At 38.8% G+C, this 23943-nt stretch overlaps 2 long non-coding RNA genes across 2 annotated transcripts in view; one reads left to right on the forward strand and one right to left on the reverse strand.

Moving 5' to 3' along the window:
* LOC127504269 (uncharacterized) overlaps positions 1-19949 on the reverse strand; it is a 45858-nt gene extending 25909 nt beyond the window's left edge. The window contains exons 1-2 of the long non-coding RNA XR_007927326.1: positions 19475-19949; positions 17345-17528 (exon numbers count right to left, since the gene is read on the reverse strand). This is a non-coding gene — a long non-coding RNA (uncharacterized LOC127504269). The remainder of the gene's footprint in view (positions 1-17344; positions 17529-19474) is intronic.
* On the forward strand, positions 18064-18820 carry LOC127504270 (uncharacterized). The gene is made up of 3 exons (XR_007927327.1): positions 18064-18317; positions 18417-18632; positions 18727-18820. It is a non-coding gene; the product is annotated as an uncharacterized LOC127504270 (long non-coding RNA).
* Positions 19950-23943: the final 3994 nt, after the last annotated feature.

A 23943-nucleotide genomic window follows, 5' to 3' on the forward strand; every position in this document is an offset into this window, starting at 1 on the left:
TTTTATTCTCCTTTTGTGGTCCATGAAAGAAAGAAGTGCATATGGCATTAAAAGAACATCAGGGTGAGTAATTTGACTTAATTTTCATTTTAGGGTGAACTATACCTTTAATATTCCTGTCATTCTGTAATCAACAGAAAATGCAATCTCATTTTGTGTCATCATTACTTCTGTTCCATCAGCTTTGAAAGTGCTACATAGGTGTTATGAACGGGCGCACAAAACATTTTTGCTCTGGTTCTCAAGGGAGCACCTGGAGATGTTGCTTGGTACTCACACTTTTCTCTCCTCGCTATCTTCTTTTCTCTCGAACATGGTAGATGATGATAATAATGTTTTTTTTTGTTAACATTAATGACACAGACAACAGCAAGAATATTAGGCTGCTGTCACTTTAAGACGAAATGCACACACACAGACTGAATATACTGACACACATCCGGTTTCTTTCTCAACTGTTCGCTGATGACATAACCGAGAGAATACTTGCCGAGACAGGTATTTTGACATAACTTTGTGTGTATGCGTCCGTTCAAGCGAAAGTAAATGCGAAAGAGGAATCAATTCGGTGTTCGAGCGCTGTCTGAAATGCGCCTCTCTCTCTCTCTCTCTGCGTGTGCACACTTCGGGTGTGGCACAGATAACAGCTAACAAGTCCCGATTTTCGCCTCTTTTTCGCTTTTAAAATCGTTTGAATGTGTTAATTGGCGAGACAAAACACGTCCAAATGATAAACTTTCACTATATGATGGTTAAATTTAGCAGTTAATCCGCGAATCACATGCGTGCCGAACCGTTGGACATTATCCGTACGGATCACGGATTAACTGCGATCCGTTGCACCCCTAATAATTAAAGAACACACTTATCATCATGATTGCTATCTTACCAGAGATGTAGAAAAATCCTACTCCAGTAAATAAACGTGTCCCTGTAAGCCGGTCCCCAAAAATGTTGGTACTCAAAAGCGTTTCCCTCCATGTTTTCTGGTGCGCATTGTTTATTTTTACCATGCATGTGCCTGCGCACCACTTATGTGCACCCCTGGTTATAAATAACCTTCTTACAGGTGTATCTTTACAGTTACAGTGTGTCTCTTCTATTTGTTTATGTAAAAACAACTACGTTTATGAAGGCAAAAATGGACAGTGAGCCCTTTACAATGTTAAAAGGACTGGGTATCTATGAATAAAGTAATAATTTAGAAAAAAAATCTAACAATATGGATCATAAATTCAATATCTCTGTTACTTAATGGAGAAGAGAAGATAAGTATCCTTAACTGAACAGAGCAACTCACACTTGCATGTTCTGTTAAACTAAAAAGAGAAAAAGAAATGACTGGTAAGAAACCACTAACATCTTGAAAGTTAAAATTTATAGACATTTTAAGAAAGAAATCATTTACCTGTTGAGTGTGTAGAGTGACAGTCTGTACATGGATGGCTGATCTCCAGAAAATTAGTAATGAGGTGGCTTTGACAGTTACAGATTTGAAAAACAAAAAGGCGGGGAAAAAAAACCCTAAACACTAACTAACACAAAGAACCATTTCAGCATATAAAGGGTTCTTCAGGAGGATACAGTTCTAAATAGAACGGTTACTACATGTAAAGAACCTTTAAAGAACCATGTTTTTTTTTTAGAGTGTATTAAAGATTCAAGTGTGAGAATAAAAAGAAAACTTAAAGCATTCTGTATTCACAATACACACTATAAGTGTACTCAGATCCCCTTCCCTCACACATTCCCCTGGAATGATCAAAACGGTCAGTTGGATTACACAGCCTCAGGAAGTTACAGCCTCATTCCTTTATATTGCACCTTCTTTATCAAATTCAGCAGATATCCGACAGTACATCTCATCACAATGCTAATACGAGGAGCTTTTCGATGCAAGTCTGTAGGAGGCATGAGAGACGCTGTTGGGGAGGGCCAGGGCCTGGAGACATGCAGCCAGACAGAGCAGGAAACAGCGGGCAGGAAACAGCAGGCAAAAAAGGCCTTTCGTCCCTGTCCCTCTATTAATCTGAAGACTGTAGAGAAATCCCAAAGGGATTAAATGTGTTACTCCTAAAGCTTTTTTGCTCTTGCCAGTCTGACTGCAAATTAAAAGATGGGGAGGGGGGAATAGTGAAAAGGGAGGGACTGTTAATTGCTCGCCAATCGATAATTCTATAATTACTTTGTGACAAATGGCTGGCTTGCAGTGTTGGAACTGTTGAGGAAAGGGAGGGTTCAGGTGTCGGTGGGGACGTGTAAAGAGGGTTGGGTATGACCAGAAACGGAAATATTTGCTTTTGTGCCTGCAAGCGCTGTCACTCTGGGCATTGTGACATGGAATTTGTGTCAGGTTTAAACAAGAAGCGAAAGTCTCCAGGGAGCTTCTGTCTGGGGCTTCAGTGAGAGTGAAAAGGGAAAGAACTGCAGCAGGCCTGCATCCCTGATGAAATCACAGGTTGAAATTCATTCACAATGAGAAACCAGGTGGATTTAAAAGGTATAGTTTACGCATAAAAGGAAAATTGTGTCATCGTTTACTCGCTAGCATGACGTTCCAAACCTGTATGACTTTTTACAGAGTTTTACAGAGCTTTTCCTTGCAATTAGTCCCCACTGGAACTGAGGCTTTCAGACTAATAGACAATGCAGAAGCACCATGGGAGTTTCATAAAACTGGTCCACATGTCAAAGGTTTTTTTTTTTTTTAAATCCGAGGTCTATATTTCACCGGTCAGCTTGCCTTTGACACCAAATCCATTTTATTTCATGTCACCATTAACCTTGAAGCAATTAGATTTATTTACCTTCCCTTCAATCCGGACACCGACCTTTGTCCATTGTTACCAAATCCCTGTGTGGATTTTTATGTCTGCCTTTTTTGCTTTCAGGGTTACATTTGCATAGAAACAGAATATATTCAATGCAAAAGCATTTAACTGAATACATACTCTTTCAACGAACTGATTTGCATTCCTCTTATGCATCTCTTATGTTTCTCAGCAGGTGAAAGAGCTTTTGTGCACCTAAAATCATCTCAATTTCAGATTTGCTGGTAGCCAACTCTTTTGAAAGAGCCTGAAAACAAGGAAAGACGTCAAATGTAAGATGCCAGCGTGGGCCAATTGATCCTGGACTTCTACAGACCGTTCAGATGCCCCCGCCCTCACAGAGCTGTTTTATTTAGAGCTACTGCCAAGCCTGTGTGTTTGCGCTTAAGTATCACAGGGAACTAATGAAGTGCGGTGGGAGGCAGCCGCACACACTGTGGCATAATAAAGCCGGGCATGGACCACCGATCACCTGACTGCCGGAGAGCTGCAGGAGAGTGGGGCAATGCTTGTCATTTAGCGCAAACCCTTTCTGGAATATATTAGCCATATTCTTAATGCTCAGACAGCAACATAAACCTTCCACAGATTCTGAAGCAGTGACTACATTTTGAGAGACTTTTTTTTTTTTTTGCACCAGTCAATCAATAATGTGCAGTTATGTTATGTTGTGTGTGGGATATTATTTTAAAGCTTCCACTAAGCATAAATACTCCATTACAATCGACAAAATAATCTGCCTAGCAACAACACAAGCACTGCAATAATATATTAATACTGATGTTCTGATTAATACTGAAGACAAGCACTGCATTAATATCTTAAAACTGATGTTCTCGGTGGTCATTTTCACTACAGTTTCAGTTACTCAGATGAACAGTCTGATACACAACACTGCCATTGACAACAGTGAATATTAAGAAATATCTGACCACTGGATGCCGCGATTGACCAATCAGAACCATCAGAACCATGTGCATTAGTGCCCATGAGTATTTTTTCCATTCATTTTTCCCATGGGGATTTTAAAAACATCTAAGTTAAAGCGTGATAAGCCATTAACCAAGCCAACCAGCTACAGTGTGAATCATTCATAACATTACAAACTTTTATTTGAAGCAAAAACATATTTTTATATATTTAAAAATCTGACAAAAAGGTATAAGACTGTACTGAATGGCTTTAGTGAAGGAATACAATACCATGAAGCATTGCGAATGACAGCTGAATTAAAAACGATGTTAATAAAAACGAAGTTGATAATTATATCAATAGAAACCATATATTTGAAATATATTGAAAAATATGCATATACAAGCATTTAAGTATATGAGAGTGTAGGGAGACACAATGCTTCATGTGAGTGGGCGGAGCTAAAAGCTGTTTTGGAACAATTTTATTGGTGGAATCTGATTGGTGTCATTTTTTTATACATGATCATGGGTAATGTAGTTTTTCCACCAGGAATTCCACTGTTAAACATTATTATTTTAAAAATAAATGAAATAATAATAGCAGGTTGCTTTAACAAAAGCATATACCATCTATCATTTTGTCTTTAAAGGTTTAAGGGGCTATTTTCACAACACCGTTTTCAACTAAAAACGGAAAACTTTTTATGCATTTTGGCTGTTCATTAACATGACAACGGCGTTTTGGGGGCCTGAAAATGCAAACTTTTGAAAATGCGTTTTAAAGTGCAAGTTTTTGAAAACGATAGTATTATTGTCTCTGTGTAAACTACAAAAACGCGAATTTGTGAAAGCGGTGACGTCATGCGGATGCGTATTACGAGTTCAGTCTGTAGGCGTGTAGTGTTTCTCTGGCACACAAAATACAGCGCTTTAAAGCGTTTTTGTGATCCGTGTGAATGGGGATCATTTTGACAACGTTGTCGTATATACATGAAAAACGTTTCCATTCTTAGTACGTCATTGTCGTGTAAATGTACCCTGAGTTATTGTTAAAAAATCAATTTTCCTATGGAGAAAATGAATGGAGTTTTTACTTACGGAAACCGACTGTTCCGTAAGTATCCAATAACAATGGATGAATTAATAATAGCATACTAGCATAATACTCTTCCAATTTTTTACCAAATGGCAGAAACAGAAAAAGTAGTAGTATACTACTAAATCATTTTAAATTCAGCCAACATGTTTTGAGTCCCAGTACACCGTTTAAAAAAAATTAAACAAATATTATTGGAGTACGTTTTAATAGAAAATACTATTTCAGTCTTTCTACTTCAATATTTCACATTTAATTCAGTGTGTGACTTGCCATTTCTTTGTGATTATTTGTGAAATTTACTAGCAGTAAGCAATTGTTTTCAGTGTAGGATGTTTTGGGACAGAAGTTAGGAGAGAACAACTTGTCCAACAGTAGCAGCTCTGTGGCCTAAAACCAAAACAAAGGAATTGCAGTATTGATAGAAAAGTTTACATTGGTCATTTCAAAGCCTTAAGGACACCAAAATGTTGAAATGTAGGCAGTAACAGTATCGGAAAACTGAAAAAGGTTTTTTGAGGGCAGTAGGTTGTGTGCTTAGTGAAGCAATGATCAAAGACCCTACCTCTACCTCTACCAGCGATTCCAGTGAATGAAACCATCTCACGGAGCAAAGAAGCCAGCACTGCAGCTCCAGGCCAGCTCTTGATGGATACTGATTAGTGTGAGCGTAAACACTTCAACACTCCTGGCATGATCCCTTTGTATCAAACCTAAGATGGAATGATTATCTCCAATTTTTGCCACTCCTTTGATCCTAAATTGCGCCACCTTTGGTGCCTTCTGTCCGATTATTGGACATTATTGTATCTCGCCTGTCGTAGTAGCTCCTTTGAAACGTCTTGGTTTGTGTGACATCTTTAGAACTCTAACTCGCTTCCTCCAGGAAAGCTCTAGAATTGCTGCATGCATTTGCACATCCCTCCATTTTTGTAGCCCCTGTTCTTATTTTTTTTCACACATACTGCTCTACATTTTTTGCTTGTCAAAGTTACTCATGAATAAATGGGTTCTGGCTCAACTTGTTAAAGCGAGCGAGCTGAAAAAGTAGTGATTTTGTTTCTTGCTGAACAAGAGACTAAACATCCTTACAAGTCCTTGTCTGCTTGAATTAATTACACATTTACATTAGAATACAGTGTATGAGAACTGTAGCTAAACACTTAGTAATCAAGAAGTGGAGGTGTTCAGGGTAAACAGGCTAAGTGGTTTCTTTCTGTTGCAAAATCTAATTCGGTTACATTTTGAACACATTACTACTACATTTCTTGGCAAAGAGTGCAAAAAGAAGCAGAAGATTTATGTGCACAATTAAAATACAGTGGGGTCCAAAAGCCTGGGAACACTAGTTAAATGTTTTAACCATTTTTTTTCATTAGAAATTATATAATGAGTTAAAAATTAACATGAATTATGGAAATCTTTAGTATTCTACTATATATATATATATGGGTCATTAATGAATAAGGTTTTTAAAAGTGTAAAAAAACATAATGGAGATATAATTAATTTTGAGGTTTTATTAAGTGTTAACAATGAGATTGTGTGGTTTTTATAATCAATTAACACTGCTTTTGTCATTTTTTTACAAGATGGACAAAATTTGTCACCAAAAATGCAATTCGGTTTAACCAAAATTTCGGTTTTAATGAATGACACTTTTGGTTATACCGAATGACAATATTTTCAAACAATGCTAACAGGCTGATTATATAGCTAGCTAGCAAAAGGACAATCAAACATTTTATATTTAGTAAAAGTTTTTAAAATATTACGGCATTTTCCACGTTTTATAGTGGTTGTACCGAATGACCTGATGTTTCGGGACATGTGTATAAGCAAATGAAAACTTGAATTTTTCAAATATTTAAAAGAGAGTTAGTTACTTTGCTTCATGACCATGTGGTCCTTTGCAGGTGTCTGAATGATGTCACATCCTGTCACATGATATTGACTGCATGACTTGATCCAAAATGGTCCCTTTATTTTGGTTACTCCGAATGACATCAATGAAATTCATTTTGCGGACATTTTTTCTCATAACAAAGCAATGACTTCTACACATAATTGTAATACTGCACTATGATGATGTTATAAACTCATGGCAGAATAAAAAATATATACATTTATTACATTTTAAGATATTTTAATCACAAATGAAATGGTTGTATTGGCCTTTGGACGGTTAAACCGAATGACCTTTTGACACGTCAAAATCTTTAAAATATCTTTATATGTAGCAAAATATAATTAAAACTTTTTGGATTCAATAAAATAGATCTAGCTGTACTACCTTACATACTTTGGTTGTCATATCTTTGCTTTTTATTATTATTAAGGCCTTTGGACAAAAAAATGACCTGTCACGTCATTGACCCATACACAATATTCTTAGCATTTTTTAATAATAACTGATGATTATGTTAGCCCGCATGATTTAAGAATGATCCGAAGAGCAATAAATAAATAAACAAATAAAACTTTCTGTACAAAGAATGCTCACAAAATAGCTTATATTAGTGACCAAGAAATAGTGTAGAATCTTAAATATACTCCTTTTATACAGTGCCTTTTAAAAGTTTGCGATTTTGTTAAAAGAGTGTCTCTAATGATCACCAAGGCTGCATTTATTTGATTAAAAATACAGTATTATATTAGTAATATAATTAAAGCTGCTGTCCGTAACTTTTTTTGGTTAAATCAATTTTTTAGCAAGTACATAACCAGCCAGCGTTCAAAACTATCTCCTTACCTTAGCCCGATTCACAACGGTAAGCTTGTAATAATGTTTTATAATTCTGGTGGTACTGGTGGGTTTCCGTGGGAAATTCAAGCATGTCTTTGCGTCACATCTGTTTACATAAAGAACGAGTCCCAGCTAGAAGGCTATATAGCACGTGAGGCGGATCATTTATAGCCTTTTCTCATAGCAGCTGCAATAATTAAACTTATCATTTGGATGGTGGATTGTATGGTATGACAAATTATTGTTAGAGATTAGACTGTACAGAAATTGAAATCTACAGGTAACACTAACACACACTAAATACACATAGTCATGCAGTGCTGATGTTGTTAACATTAACAATTTGAGAACAAAGCTTAACAATAATAATAATTTGCAGTTTGACGTGATCCGAGCTAAGCGATCGTTAGATTTAATCACCATTGGCAGCGCGATTTATTGTAATGCTTTTTTTTCTCAGTTGGTCAGAACAAAAGTGGCAGATTTGTTACTTACTTGTTCAGATGACATTTTCCGGTGAAAATTCTTACTTTGGTCATACTTCAAGACTACAATCTGTGATTCCGAAGTACAGTATCCACATTGACAGCAAATATTAGATTCATCCGCGCTATGGAGCCGTGCCGAGGCACAACTCACGAAAAAATGATAATTCCGCAAACAACTGCAATTGCAGGTTTCAAACAGAGATGGCGACAAAGAGGCAAAACTTACGGAATGCAGCTTTAAATATTATTACTATTAAAAATGACTGTTTTTTATTCATCATGAAGAGACAAATGAACACAAGAAGTGCTCACAATTTCAGACATTGCTTAGAATAGCATAAGCTAGAATAGGGAGGGATTAAAAGAAGTGAAAACATTGATTTTTATTTATTTTATTTTTTTTTTATGAGATGAGTTTTCAGCTGTCTTTTGAATGTTGCCAGGGATTCTGCATTCTGGATGAAGGCGGGAAGATCATTCACCAGCAAGCAACAGTGAACAAAAATGTTCTGCAGAGTGATTTTGTGCCTCTCTGTGATGGTCTTTATGCAGGTCAATATTCCCTGCATAGCTTAACAAGTGGTTGCGGCTGACCTAGCTCATTAATGTCAATAGTCTATTCACTTTCCTCCTGGAAAACATAATGAAAAGCAAATGTTGTCTGAAGTAACATCTGTCTCCTTTTATGAGTCAGGATGTACTCAAAGACCTCAAAATTAAGCAGCTAAAACGTAATGTGCAAATGCAAACCCAACAACCTCAGCACTGTACATGCAGTATATTTAGAACATATGCAAATCAACCTTATCTTCCCCTACCTGGTGTCTTTTCTCTAGCACTCTCTAAATGTAATATACAGATCTGAGTTTCCTATGAAGTTTTAATTGGAGCCCCAAAAGCTTCTTAGTTCCCTAGCAGAGTCCTTCTGCAACACATCTTTGGTGCAACTAATTACTTTTCCAAGCCAGCATAATCCCCAAGACAGATTCTTGAGCATTTCTAAAGATATTTATGACCTTTTTGAACTCGTGAATCACAAAGTGTTAGGTCACAGTGCCATGGAAAGGTATCATCTAAATATTCAACATCTTCGGAATTAATTGAGGAAGAAAGTAAGTTCTACAAAAAGGTTATTTGGAAGGCTTACTAAAACACGAGCGCGAAAAGTCGACGGAAACACCCGGCATCTCTCAACAGAGAAGTCCTTTGTGCTGTACAATTTCCATTTTCTCATTTATCTTTTGGATACATCTTGCAGACTGACATGACATTAATGAGCAAAAAATTCTCTAAAACTAATTTGAGCCTCAAAGTTATGGGGGGTTTTATGCTAGATTTAGATAATGATGGAAAACCAGTTTTGAGTGGCACATCAAACTTCCCCTGGCTCATTTGTGCTCAGATCAGCACAGAACTCTCATTAAATGGCTTGCGTGCTGCAGACCGGAGTCTTTCATTGGCACGGGCGGCCAGCAGACAGCCTGGAAAATAGCTGCTCAGAAACTGAGCGAGTGTTGAATTCTGGCAATACTTACTGTCGGAGTCACTCACTTTAACTCTGGAGATGATATGCTTTGCTCTGACACAAATAATGTGTCTGGATTCACGATGGCATGAATAAAGAAACCCTCTCAATGAGGTTTCAATTCATTTACAAAGTATTTGAATTTTCTATTCGCCCTGATTTAACAACATCAAACACAGCCAGTTAATGTGAACCAAAGCCACTGCAAAGTACCGTATCATCAATAGTCTATTCACTTTCTTCCTGGAAAACAGGACAAATCCCATTAGATCATTCTATGCTGAGATCGAACCAGCAACTGTGTTCAGCAAGGGCCATTGGCACCACAAGGACGTACACAGTCCCAAATCCTTTACAAGCGACCATCATGAAATGCAATATGAAAGACAGAAGACATACACTACTGTTAGTGGACTGACGGCTGCTGAAAATTCAGCATTATCATCACAGAAATGTTATATTTTAAAATATATAACAGTAATTTTAAATTGTAATATTTCACAATTTTACTGTATTTTTAATCAAATAAACAAAGCCTTGGTGAGCAGAAGAGTCTTCTTTCAAAAACAAAGTAAATTTCAAACAGCACATTTCATAGTTCACTCAAAAATAAAAATTCTGTCATCATTTACTCACTTGGATGTCGTTAAAATACAAAAGAGGATATTTTGAAGAATGTCTGTTGTCCATACATTGTTGTTTTGGACCCCACTGGCCTTTTTTAAGATCTTATTTTGTGTTCCACAGAAGAAAGAAAGTCATACAAGTAAATAATGATATATTATTGGTGAACTATCCCTACTTTGGTTAAACCACCAACTACGACACACAACATGAAATTTAGAATTTTGAATGGCCATCAATGGACAATAATGCTACTTACTTCCCAGATGGTGTAGTTATTGCATCAACCAGCAAGGGCCACCTCATCAGTCAAACCTAGACCCCTTAGGCTTGTCTTCAGGACCACAGGTGGGCAACGTTCAGGAAAGGAGGGTGAGATATATTCTGCTCAATGCAACTTAGGCAATGTGGCACAACGGGAGAGGAACTGAGCTTGGAAAGGCTTGTTCGATATGTAATGCAGTCATGGGAACCATAGCAAGATAAGTCTCTGGGTGCAAGGTGATATCTCAGAGGGTCCGAAAGCAGATGGATAGGGGGGTGGGTTGTGCAGGGAGGCCTGGCAGACAGACAGAGAGCTCAGGCTGTCACACACGCAGAGCTAAGTGACAGCCACCAGCGTGCAGGACCAATTGCTACAATATGGCACCTTGGCCCAAGCCATCATGGGCAACCTGGCAGGCCGTTCATCTCTAAGGAGATGTATGGCGAGACAAAACAGTGCTTTTTCTCCATCTTTTCCTTTATAGAACAACAAATGCAATCCTACTTGGCCTCCAACTCGAACCTCCATTATCAACTGTACATATTGACCACTTGTGTATCCTGCACTCTCCCTCACTCAATAAGCAGTTTTAATTATGTTGAGTGAACAAAAGCAAACTACAACAGATGTTTGCGTTGTGTAGCAGGGGTCTGAGTGAGAGCAGGAAATTGAAAGGGGAAAAAATCTCTTGAAAACAAACAAAAATTACATAAACTATTTAAAAAAATATTTTCATTCAATAAGCCTAATTGGAGAAAACTTTCCAATGCAATTAAATAAAACTTTTCTAATAAACCTGCTTAATATGCTGTTGGTCCTCCGCGTGCTGCCAAAACAGTACCGACCCACAGAGGCTCCGACCCTCCACCAGCTTGACGTCAACCCGCAGTGCATCCTGATTTCATCCTCCCCATTTAAAGGGGACCTATTATGCCCCTTTTCACAACATGTATTAACATTTATTATAGCTTGTCAAATTTGACCCTATTTGGGTATGAGCAAAAACACGCCGTTTTTGTGTGTGTCCCTTTAAATGCAAATGAGCTGCTGCTCCTGCCCGCTTTCCAAAAGAGGGCGGAGCTTTATCAGCTCAAGCTTCGGTTGCTCAACAACAGCAAAGCTGGAGAATCTCACGCAGCCAAAATGACGTTTGTCAGTAACGGTGTTCAGCCTTACATTGTTCAAACCGGAGTCGGACACTGATGGAGAGACTCAGAAAGAAGTTAAATCTTATAGAATGCAACTGGATGTTTCTGAACGGTTAGTGGATAAATTTATGTAGTCGCTGTGGCCTTGATTCAACTCATCGACTAGCATGTGCCGTCATGATAATCTTTTGAGCAAATCCAGCGTTGAACTGACCCTCGTTTGTGAAGCAGTCAGGCGTAAAATGACAGCATGGCAACAAAACTCTACTACAACAACTCTTCCTCTTCTCTATAAAGAAATGGAAACTGGTACACCGTTGTCGCTTGCGAAAACAAAATGGCAGCGCCGTGAGTGGAAACGTCCAGGTTAATGGGTGGTAATATTGTAATAAGATCCCCTTCCTACGTCACTAGGGGAGCAAAATCTAAGTGGCTCGTTTTTTCACATGGTTGCAGAGAAAGGCTTACCAAAACAAAGTTACTGGGTTGTCGTTTTTCATGTTTTCTGGGTTGGTGGATCCACCGGGGACCCGATTATAGCACTTAAACACGGAAAAAGTCAGATTTTCATGATATGTCCCCTTTAAATGGTGCCAACGCACACAGCCGTCCACGTGATGTAAAAGAAAAAGGACTCATCAGACCAGGCAACCTTCTTCCACTTCTCCAAGGTCCAGCTCCAACACTCGCATACCCATTGTGGTCACTTTCGACAGTGGACAGGGGTCATCATAGGCACTCTGATTGGTCTTTGGCTACACGGTCCCATACGCAGCAAAGTGCATTGCACTGTGTGGTGACACATCCCTCCCATAACCATCATTACAATTTTGTGTGACTTGTGCCACAGTAGACCTTCTGTTGGCTTGGACCAGACGGGATAGCCTTCACTGCCCTTTTAAAATTAGATAGTGTAGTTACGGTGTCTACCAGCAGGGGCTAACCAGGCCATGCTAACAAGACTAACCCTGACCCCTTGGTAATGGTAATGTATATAAAAGTACAGTATGTACAAACTTCATATTGAGACCAGATGTTTAATGGTTTCTGAGGCCTTGGAGATGGCACAAAAACTGGCAGAGTGCTATTCTAATGATTAATGGTGGGCAGGTGGGGTCTTAGTGGCACTATGGCGTTGCTTCTGCCTGTTTATTCACCCTCTGCTTTCAACCAACCTCATTCTCTCCAGCATGTCATTCCTTAAATTTACAGCCATCCACAGAGCCGGTATGCTAATGAGATTTATCCACAGGCTCTTTGGAGGAAACTCCCACATGGTTCATCTTTAGTTTTAATCCCTCTGACAACCGTCATTCCATCAGCATGTGATTCCCACCCATTGGCGTTTACCTAAAAATAAACAAGGTGGAGAAGGGGGAGCGAATCAGACAGATGGATGCACGATGGCACGTCATACATTATAGGGTGGGTACCACTGTCCAACCTGATATAATCAGTTTGCAGACAGGACATCCATGTTCTGAATTAATCACCTTCACATACTGGCAAAGGAGGAAATGGGGCTGGTCACAATGTGATATAGCACGGTCTTATTAGATATAATATTAATATAAAAACACATAATCCTAGCCATCAGAACGACTGACTCATTCATTAAACTCAGAGTGTTTCCAGACTGCTTATTAAGGCCTCATCAAATCAGCGTATGCCCACGGAGGGCGCCGTCTCAGTTGAAGGGGGTTGAGAGATGCTCACTCAGTATGCAGCACTGAAGTCATTGCTAAGTCTGTTGCCTTTTATTTTGTGGCTTGCCCATCGATCCCCTGTGCAGCTGAACCTTTGTTTGGCCTGAAAAGCCCGAGACATAAATCAAGGTCTGGCTACAGAAAGTTTCTCCACAGGAAGTGGAAGAGGGAGTGAACTGCATGGGGCTGTAACTAGGATGGAAACAAAGCAACCACAAGCCATTTTGTGGAATAATACCATCAGCTTTTTATAATGAATATGAAAAAATGCTATGTGCTCTGACAACATCTGGTGAGAGCTGTGGAATGTTTTTTGTTTTATTGGTTGAATCAAGGCAACCTGTCAAGAACACATTCTGGTCATATTTCACTCAAATATATATTACACATAATATATATAAATATAAATAATATATAAATATATATAAACACATAATAATAATAATATATAAATATATATAAACACATATTTTACTTAAAGGATTAGTTCACTTTCAAATGAAAATTAGCCCAAGCTTTACTCACCCTCAAGCCATCCTAGGTGTACATGACTCTCTTCTTTCTGATGAAAACAATCGGAGAAATATTAATAAATATCCTGACACATCTGAGCTTTATAATGGCAGTCAATGGGGGTCACTAGTATGAGCTGAAGAAAGTGCTTCCATCCACATCCATCCATCATAAATATGTGCTCCACACGGCTTCGGGGGGTTAATAAAGGCCTTCTGAAGCGAAACAATGCATTTGTGTAAAAATATATCCATATTTAAACAATTTGTGAAGTCAAATATCTAGCTTCTGCCAGACCACCTTCTGTATTCAACGTACGAAGAAAGTGTAAAACTCTTGCAGTTCACAAAGCTTACACTACGTCCTATGCCTTTCCTATTCAACTTACGAAAAAAAGTGTAACTGACGCGAAGCCAATTTACACTTTCTTTGTAACTTGAATACGGAAGGCAGTCTGGCGGAAGCTCGATATTTGACTTCATAACTTGATTAAATATGGATATTTTTTTACACAAAATAATATTAATAACATAATATTTTGACTTTATTAACCCCCCAGAGCCGTGTGGAGCACACACTGTATTTATGATGGATGGATGTGGATAGAAACACTTTCTTCAGCTCATTCTAGTGACACCCATTCACTGCCATTTTAAAGCTCGGATGCTTCAGGACATTTATTAATATTTCTCTGATTGTTTTCATCAGAAAGAAGAGAGTCATATACACCTAGGATGGCTTGAGGGTGAGTAAAGCTTGGGATAATTTTCCTTTGAAAGTGAACTAATCCTTTAAAAAATATATTATTAGTAGTAGTATAAATATAATAATAATAATATTATTATTATTAAAAATTAATTGTAATTGTTTAAAGTTGTATTTTAAAAATGTAGGATCATTAAAAAGTTAAAATCTCATTACTGAAATGCAAAAAAAAAACATAAGTTATGTGACCTGGACATGATTTGGTGAGAATTATTACTAAAATGAGTTGTTCTAAACACCTATCACTTCAGTGGAACACAAAAAGTATAGAAATTCTGAAGACTGTGTTATCCATGCAATGCAAATGATTTTTTTTTTTTTTTTTAATGCAAAAGCCCCATAAAAGTATCCTAAGGTGGTTCATACAGCTTGTGTGCTACACACCAAGTGGCAGCAATATGATTGCTTTCAGGGAGGAAAAACAAAAATTTAAAACATTATTAAGACTTGTGACTTTCTACATTTGCTGTTCTAAAATATTGGACTATATGCATGACTACAAACAACAACAGCAGTACCAGTACTCACAGAGAGATTGCACATTTCCCCATTTACATGAAGTTTCACAAGCAACCTGAGGTTTTTATCTCCTGGGCACAATCCGCAACACAATTCACCACTGCTGAAGCTCCAGGAGCTATAAAATCACCATTATGGCACAAGTTGAGCTGATAGGAAATTCATTTGAGAAGCACATTAAGTTGGAATGGTATGCATGTGTTCCCTCTCCCCGCAACCCCCTTCCTGGTTATCTTCAGCTTTGCTCGGTAGGAAACTCATTAGCTTCTTGGAAATAAAACTCTGGCACACTTTGTCTCCATTTCTGAGAAAATTAATTAGAGAGAACAGACACCATCGCCGATGTGCCAGCCTCTATTCTGACAGTTGCTCCTTTTTTTCCCCCCCAAGTATCATTATTTCCTGCTGTTGTTGTCGCTTTAGAAATGCTCTGTGCGTCTAAGGGATTGCGGTATCGATCCACTCAGACCTGTTAAAAAACTCTGGATTAAATTTGCTTGTCTCTGTGTTTGCTGGTCATGCTTTTAAAAAATACTGTTTACTGTGTGAGGGGAGATGGTATTGAATTTTAGTGTCTTGGTAGTATATTGGGCCATTTACACAACGTGCACGCTCCATCTCTTTAACACAGGCGGGCAGAAAATTACATGGGATATCTTGGATCTTTTGTTTATTTATTTATTTATGGGTGTTAACAGAGAAGCTTGCGGCGCTACACAAATTGTGCTACACCTTATCTTTTTGGTCTGTAATATTCCTTACTGGATACTCCAACTCTATCTGTGAACGCAATACATGTTTTTCCCGTATCGCCAAAACCAATCACATTCCCTCGCTCCTCACCGTGTGTGTGCACTTGTTAACAGATAAGGCCAAACTCCTTCACCAAAGGACAATCATAAAGGAATAACAGTGTCATCTAAAAATGCAGATACCATAAAAGTTGGTTCATATTGGGCTATCAATTTACAGTAATATGTTCATATAATGTGATTAAAACATGTTCTTGCATTCAGAAACAGAGCACAACAGAATGAAACCGAATGAAACTTCATACAGCATCTGAAAACCACACTGTTCACGGAACAAGATGCCGCAGAACAACAAGACAAAGCAATGGCCAAAGACATCTTTCTGCATGTGAAAGTATTTTGTGAATAATACACTCAAAAATGAACTTTCACTGTTGTTAGTTTTACTCAAACCATCCTTGTTCACATTACTTAGAAACTCATGTACTGTAACTACATGAACTTAATTTAACTGAGTTGTTTCTACTAAAAATGGGTGCAACAGGCACAATGATATTACGCAGCGCCTGTGACCCCCTGCTGCTTGCACAGGGAGCGTGCCTTGCAACCATTTGTGAGAGACGCTGCACATTGTGCCTGCTACACCCATGGTACGGCAGCAAAGTTCCTTGATTATTACGACAGAATGAGAGTAGTTCCTAGCCATATCGGCCTAGAAAATCACAACTTTTCATTTTCCGTCGGTCTTAGTATACGATGTAACTACAGAAGTGTCAAGTTTTAAATAGGAAAAATATCGAAACTCTTTGGTCATTTTTGAGCTAGATGCTAACAGTCTAATCAGATTCAATGAACTATGCTAAGCTATGCTAAAATTGGTACCGCCAGACCCGGAGATCGGCTGAATGGATTTGAAAACGGTAAAACTCAACTGTTTAAGCCTATTTTCAAAAAAAGTGGAGTGTTCCTTTAACACTTTCAGATGCCCAGAAAGGTACTAAAAACATATTCAAAACAGTTCATGTGAGTACAGTGGTTCTACCTTGATATTATAAAGCGACGAGAATACTTTTTGTGCGGCAAAAAAAAACAAAATAACGACTTTTCAACAATATCTAGTGACGGCCGATTTCAAAACACTGCTTCAAAGACTTAGGAATCTTTTGTTTAGAATCAGTGGTTCGGATCACGTAAACGAAGCCTCGTTTACTGAAATCCCGTGACTTTGGTGCTCTGAACCACTGATTCGAAACAAAAGATTCGTAAAGCTTCGAAGCAGTGTTTTGAAATCGCACATCACTAATCATCTTTTGCCATGTCTACTCAATGCTTTACCGATCTACACACATAATTTAAAATCTTTTATTTCATCATGTTTTGAGGGCTCAGAATATATTGATATATGTGATTCACTGACACAGCATATATTTAGTATTGGTAACTTTGACACACCTTTTACATGCCTGTTGAGTGTCCTCAGCTTCTCCTTATTGTTGTCCTCTTTTCTCACTCTTGATTGAGGGTGGAGTAGGTTATTGAACTCTGGGTAAAACACCAGAGGGACTTGACGCCCTCTTGTAGGAGAGGTGATTGGGAGGTGTTTTTTCCAGCTGGAGCAGGTCGAGAGGAGCAGCATCTTGGTGATATAAAACATTGATCAGCATTGATTTTGTGTGTCTGCGAGTGCACCACCCTCTCTGTCTCTACTCGCTCGCCTCCTTCTTCCTGCCTTTCAGGCTAAGCTATGAAACGATGTTTACTCCACGGTTTCTTAGTGGGCGGCATTTTATCTGAACAGAAGATGGTGGAAAAATCTATACAATAGATAAATAAAAGAAAAAAAATTTAACTTTCTCAGGGAATGAAGGAAGAAGAGGGTTACCAGGGACAAAGAGAGGGAAAAAATAGAACAGGTCCATTTTCTGCCCCGTGCCACAAGGCGTGCAGGTGTCCTCTTAGCATCGGTCTGCAATTCATCCTGCAGAATGTATGAGTTTCATCGACACCATCCTAAACTAGACATTAATCAAAACAGTACTTCATCCGAATGTCTGCTGCTAAACACGCAGCGGTTTTCCAGCTGCAGTGGCATTACTTCTAAAGTTGTTGTCTTAAAGTCAACAGGTCACTCTGAAAATGCTGGGGGATTTTTTGTTTTTGTTTTTTACCCAAATGCTGGGTTCAGCCTGCTGGGTAATTTTATTGGGTTATATTTAATATTTTTACCAAGGTGCTGGGGTAGTTTTTCTGTATCTCAGCTGCTGAGTCATTTTTAATGTACCCCCTCACATACCTACCCGTTGGGTAAATGTAACCCAATGTTGGGTTGTCTGTGCCAAACCAGTTAAAACTGGAACTTAACGATCGTTTTGTTTTCTGTTCTGAAAGAAAACTTCCTGAGGGGAAATTCCTGAATGAAATTAAGGTTTGTATTACATTGTGTTCCTATCAAATTATTACTGTACAAAGAGGAAAACGTCTGTAGTCTCACATTTTACCTTTTTTGTTTACATGTACGCCGCAGTCAGCTTGGAACGCTAGCCTTCTACAAACGCAGCATACACCGGATCTATTTTCGCCTGCGCCACCATGGAAGTTTCACGGCCGTCAAACGAATGCTCGACCAGGGCTTGAAACACGACGTGACATCGCTGTCATGTATAACTAAATTGCCGTGAGCTCCACTGACTATAATAGTAAGCTAGCGTTGCAGCTGCGGTCGCGCTATGCGTTTGACAAGGTAACGCTGTTTTTATGTAATTTTGTAAAAAATAATATATAAGATTGCCATTTAATGAACTGGAACAGCCTACTTACCAGTTTTCTTTCCACAGATTGGCTGCTGCTTCTGCTCCTGTCACTTCCTAAAACATTTACATTTACTAAATGTTTTGGAGTATTTTATGATTGTAAAAGACTGACTTGCCATTGAATAAAAATATTGTATATGAACTGTTCCTGTCCTATATGTATAGAGAGATTTTAGAGTGCATTTTTATTATTTAAAATTAAAAACCATTATCAAATTGATTGGCCATTGATTGGCCCAAAATGGGTTAATGTATAAAACCCAGCATGTGTTCTGTTAAATATTTACCCAGCGCTGGGTTGCCAAATAACCCAAATCGGGTTGTTTTTAACCCAGTATTTTTTTTTTTTTTTTTTTAGTGCAGGAATTGACTGGATTGTGAAAAAAGGGTGTTGCATACCGGAATGCAGCCAGATTCAGAAGAGGTACTGATGAAAGATTTTAAAGACTTTTTTTTCCTGAATCTGCAAGGAACTTCAAATATCTGTCCTACTGAACAACTGCACCAAAAACTTTATATACTTAAACTTCATGGTTGTAAAAACACTTGTATCTGTTCAACTGAACCCTGGTGGAGGTTGGCTAGGTAATTTGAGTTTTAGACCCAGGGTTACAGCCATGCTTTGGCATTCTACAAGCACAGAAAATCTGAAGTTGCATTTCATTTCTCACTCTTGCGTAGCTATTAAATCCTGCACTCTGGATTTTCTTCTGCAAGTTCAGGCAAAGGTGGCGCAGTGTAAAGAGAGTCAGCGAGGGCATCAGCGCCTTACCGCAGAGCTCGGGCGACTGGCCTTAGGCCCCCAACCGATCGCCGGCGAGGCATGGAGGCCACAGTGCTGAAAATCCCATCAAGCCGCAGTTCCAGGTCCACGCGCAAGAAAGATGAAGCGTGCTAGCTCATCAGGGGACACGGCCAAGCCCTAATGCCTCTCCTCTTCTTGTCCCCCACCCCAAAACTCTCTCTACCTCTCTTTCACATTCACTTCCCACCACTTCCCTTCAGGGAGAGTGTTGCAAGGCCAACAAGCCGGAACCCCATGCGCTGGCCTCAGGGGCTGTCGCTCGCTTGTTGAATAAAGGAGCTGACTAGCTGATTGATAGACCTGCACCAGTCCATGCCCCTCGCACGTTTCCTGGTTCACTGCCTTAAATAAGAATCCTTTGCCGGGCAGCCCGGTTTCTGCGTTCGTTAAATCTGGTTCTTGATGGATGGCACCAATTTTCTGCCAAACCCGGATGAGCCACCTATGCATCCCCCTTTCCCTTCTCTGCCTCAGGTAAATCCCCCGGAGCCAGAGTGAACAGGAGTATTCTAAAACGGTATCAATCACACCAAAGGCCACTCTGCCACGGCGCAATGTTTCAATTATACCTCCCGCTCCCTCCCGACTGTATCGCCCTGTCCCGACACCCCCGTTGTGCCCTCCGGCCAAAGCTGAGAGCTCTCCGTCTCCTCGGCAACAGGAGCCTCTTTATCTCTTTTAATTCATTTCAGGGTTATTTATAAGCAAGTCTATCATCCCCCCAAGGGCTGTACCAACCCCAGAGCTGACAGATGCTGCCAAAGCCATGAGTAAGCCGCTCTAGCCTACTAGCACACTGCTCGGTCCGAAAGGTATCGTCTGGAGCCCACTGGGCCCTGAGCTTTGTCAGTCTGGCGCGATGGGAGACAGACGGGTGAGAAAAGTTAAGCAGGTGCAAGCTCAGAGTCTCTGGTGTGTCAGGGTCATTTGTTACTCAGCAAGGACAGACAAGTTCCCCTCAGACACGACTCAGCAGATGGGAGGTCACTCTTGCGATGGCTGGAAACCTTCAACTGAGAGCGGTTTTAGCAGCTCTGCGACGTTATAAGTCTAACCGTATCAAACACAGAAATTGGATAGTGAATCATCAGGATGAACAATTCTGGAATTGGCAGTTTATTCAAAACAGCGTTTGTTCTTAAAGGGACAGTTCACCTAAAAAAAAAATAAAAAATAAAAAATGACTAACTCAATACATTAACAGTCCATTCCATCAAAACTTTGTTTAAACAAGTTTATAAAACGAATCCATATGAGTCAAGCAGTTTCATCCAACTCTTAAGAAACACAATCACTTTATATGAAGAATGGAAGTCTTACGGGTTTGATACGACAAATTTAATTTCCGTATTTATTTATAAATATGCCAATGATGCCAAACACCATTGTTTCTTATGCTTTTCATAACCAATTGAGAAGATTCTGTCTTTTCCCCAAATACAGCGGGCTTCAAGACTTGGGAAATTACGCACAAGTCATATGGTTCCCAATCCCGGTCCTCACGCCTCTGCACATTTTGTATGTCTCTCTTATCTGACACGCTCAGCTAAGGGGTGGGTTCCATTCAACCGTAAGTGAGCTGCGAAGTGGACTTAAAGGATTAGTTCACTTCAGAATTAAAATTTCCTGATAAGGGCTCTTCAGATTCAGATTCAAAGGGCTCTACACGATCCCGGCCGAGGAATACGGGTCTTATCTAGCAAAACAATCGGTCATTTTCTAAAAAAATAAAAATATATATACTTTATATACTTATATACTTTTGTATATACTTTTTAACCACAAATGCTTGATCGTTTCGCTAGATAAGACCCTTATTCATCGGCTAGGATCGTGTAGAGCGCATTGAAGCTGCATTGAAACTGCAATTTAGACTTTTAAACCACTGGTAACCATTGAAGTCCACTATATGGAGAAAAATCCTGGAATGATTTTCTCAAAAACCTTAATTTCTTTTCGACTGAAGGAAGAAAGACATGAACATCTTGGATGACACAGGGGTGAGTAAATTATTAATAAATTTTAATTTTGAAGTAAACTAATCCTTTAAAAGGGTATTTCGCCATCTTAAGATTCCAATCCAAAGCAAGTGTGTTTGTATGCGGCTGATCACGGGTGTAAAGTGCATGAGATGCGAGAGTTACAAGTCAACTATCATGATTACGCATTAAATAAAATAAAAAGACATATTTTATATACACAAATTACATGTATTTTCATATTAAACATCGTAACATACATTTATCATTCAGTTTAGGGCTTTTGAATTTGACATTAGATTAAGTGGAAATTTATAATTAATTAATATTTATATGAATTTTTTATATATTAAAGGAAAGTATAATCATTTATTATATATATATATATATATATATATTTACATAAGTTTATTATGACATCAAACCTTAAACTCCTCTAATATGTGCGACTTGAGTTTCATCTGTGTTTGATGACATTGCATGGTGTTCTGAATGAGCGCATTTTGTTAAGTGAAGTGAAGTTCAACAGATATCCTGTGCTCAGGGACACTGTCAATCGGGATGCAGCCGAGTTCATGGAGTTCATTCATCTAATTCAGGCGTGTTAGATAAGAGAGACATACAAACTGTGCAGAGCGGGGAGGTGCAAGGACTGGAATTGGGAACCCCTGGTTTAGTACAATGTGAGGGCAAGTAAATGATGACAAAATTTTAAGTTCTGGCTGATCTATGCCTTAATTACAGTACATGGCCAGACTTAATTAAATTGCATCAGTAGAACTGTGCACCTGGTTGTTATGAGAAATTAAATGCTCCCCACCCCACCATCTGCATCTACCTAAAAATGAATAAAAAAGGTACATTTACTTGAATGATTTATAATCCACCATCAAAAATAAAAAGAAAATGTTATGCATTCAATCAAATAAATTGCACTTTTACATCAGTGTAATTCTGAATGTCATAAAATTGTATAATTAATGAAATAGTCCGTCATCTTTTCCATTGCTCCCTTGGCTAATCAATGTCACATTCAATAAGCACCCATTTATGACATTTTGAAAGTTTCAGCTTCAGAAATTACGGCTAATTTTTCTCAATCTCCTCATTTTTTTCAGACACTGATTTTGAGAGGTATCGCAGTTGGTGAACCAGAGTTTCACTTCGGCACAGTTCATAAAGTATGACATTACTCAAGGTCAAGTAGCACTCGGAGCGGCCAAGGTCCTGTTTCCAGCAGTAATCCCCTCCTTCTATTCCTTAGTATCAAAGCTTAGCGTGCTCGTCTATCAGAACAGCTGGGTTTTCAAACATGAATGATCCACTGTGGAGATCCTGCCCATTACCAGTCTCATTAATTAGCCCCATCTTTATTATCTCCTTCCGGCCATGACTATTGATTAAAAATTCAAAACTAAATGAAGCTAGATCGATGCACATCTCATTAAATCATCAACCATTTACCAGAACTTCAGTTTACCTTTCACATAAGGCCCGACATACGTCATTGCTCAAGGAACTTGTGGATATGTAAAGATGCTAAATGTGGCATTTCTGCCACAGGGGATCTTCATCTTTAACTGTGAAGCAAGAAAAGAAATCTATTAAAAGCATGCTTTTAACCACTCATTAGTATTTCAGAAAAGAGTGCATGTATAAAAATGGTTTGGCAGGGCCACAGGTGCTCTAAAGTGTCTCTACACAGGAGTTATCATTTAATGTTCTATTCCACCAGATGAGCTTTTTAGATAGAGATACTCAATTTTCATTAGCTTGAGGATATCATTCATGGCTGCTCATTTCTTTTATTCGCTATGCACAACCGAATGTTCATTGATTTTGAAATAAACAAAAAAAAGAATTAAATTGCTACAATTTGGAGGTTTCCACCCTGGTTTTCCATTATGCTGATGAAAAAAAAAAAAACAGCCTAAGGTTTGTTAGCTGCTGTCTCTGCCTGGCCAAGCTAGACTGGTCTGCTTTGATGGTTTTCGAAGGTTTTTGGGCACTTTTGGGCCAGCTGGTCTGGCTGCAAGACTAGCTTACCACCTACCTAGTAACTGTTCTCAGTACTTCTAACTCAATGTATGGCACTTCTGACTCTCAAACATATGGGACCAAAACACCTAGTTAAAGCCACAATATGTAAATTTTTGCCACTAGAGGTCACTTATACAAAACAAAGCTTGATGATGCCTTGATTTTGCGGAATTATGGGATGTGTTGTCTTCACGTCTACAGCCGGTGGAAAAGAATCGGGACGGGACTCGGGCAGAAATCATGTTCATGGATGAGATTATTAACGTTACTGTAGTATGAAGCAGAGCAGGACCGAGTGCTGTGGGAGCAGAAACGAGGCAGCTGGAGCGATTGCTAATGAGAGACAAGCGAGACACACGGTTTGAGAGCAGAGGAGCTTTTATTTATTATTTTACTATTTTATAATGAAAGTTGTTT

Source organism: Ctenopharyngodon idella, chromosome 21 (assembly GCF_019924925.1).
Source record: "Ctenopharyngodon idella isolate HZGC_01 chromosome 21, HZGC01, whole genome shotgun sequence".
In the NCBI taxonomy this organism is placed as follows: Eukaryota; Metazoa; Chordata; class Actinopteri; order Cypriniformes; family Xenocyprididae; genus Ctenopharyngodon; species Ctenopharyngodon idella.